Raw genomic sequence first — 1,515 nt, forward strand, 5'->3', positions numbered from 1 at the left:
TATAGATAAATATGTAAACGAGACAAGTGAAAGAATTGAAGGATAGAATATATAAATTACCACAAAAACAGAAAAAAATACCAGGATATATATAAATAACGGATAGTAAATAACAGTGAGAATAATGTAAATAAATAAATAAATGCTACACAAATAATAAACAATAAAAAGTTGGAAGCTAAGATACAGTACTACTTATTAAGTAAGATTCTGTACCGACAAAAAAAATATACGCATCCATATCAATATATCAAAAATTAAAAATTTAGAAATAAAAAACTTTTTAACGGATTTAAAACGCGATTTATTCATTATATTATTAACCCGCCTACAAAATTAAAAATATTGTAGTCTATGCAAGTAAAATCGCGGGCTATTTAGAAAAATAACATTTGAGATTACTAAAACGATAAATAGACCTTTGTCTTAACTTTATGCTCCTACAGCTCTCCGTACTGTTATGTTATTTTATAACTTTTTACTGCTATGTTATAACTTTTTACAATACACTTATGAATTACAAAAATAACATTAAATAAGTAATGCTTACTTATATGAATAACAAAAATACATAGCAATTAACAATTACATATACCAATGAGTACAATCGGCGGTCTTATCACTGTGCAGTTATCTCTACCAGGCAACCGCGGATATGTTATGGAGTCCATTTCGCAATAATAATACTATAACTTATACGTATGGATTTGTTTTTCGCTTCCCACGGTGTAGAAGTCCAACTCGTATTTGGCTGGTATTTTTTTGTGTTTGTTACATAACCACTGTTTACTGGGTGAACCGATTTAGATGATTCTGTTTATCTTCAGAAGCTGTTACTTATCATGTTGTGCCATTTGAATTTTGATCTAGTTCTCACAATTTGACGATGGTTCAGTTATTTATTGTATATTAAAATAATTATTGTACATACTACATGGGATCTGCTAGTGTTATTCCTAATTAATGTTAGTGAGGTTAATATACTAACAATAAGTATAACTTAATACACTATATTATAGCAATATATAGGTATATAGTATAGGTAATGAATCATATTTGAGGTCAACGTTTTATCGTGGTGGAATTATTTCATCATACTCGGAGTAAATACACGATACGTTTACGATGATGAAATAATTCAAAATTATGACACCGTCCAACGTATAACAACAACACTATGAATGTTTTATCTATGTTTTAGGGACAATGTGATTAGTTGTCTCTGGTTTTCATTTTTTTTAACGTTTTTTTTCGATATTGAATCATTTTATCATTAAATTACTGACAGCCAAGAATTATTATTGCATCATCTTCACCGTGCTAATGAATTGCCGCATATCACAAATGGTATACTTATATTTGAAGAACAGTGTTATTGCCAGTTGTTAACTGATGTGTGTCTTGTTTTGTGTAAATTACATGCAATTTTCTGCCTTTTTTGTGCGTAAATATTTTAAATGTTGATTCTTCTTAACATTTGGTTTTCAAAAATTCTGGTGTTATTTCATCATCTTC

Source organism: Zerene cesonia, unplaced genomic scaffold (assembly GCF_012273895.1).
Source record: "Zerene cesonia ecotype Mississippi unplaced genomic scaffold, Zerene_cesonia_1.1 Zces_u002, whole genome shotgun sequence".
Taxonomy (NCBI): domain Eukaryota; kingdom Metazoa; phylum Arthropoda; class Insecta; order Lepidoptera; family Pieridae; genus Zerene; species Zerene cesonia.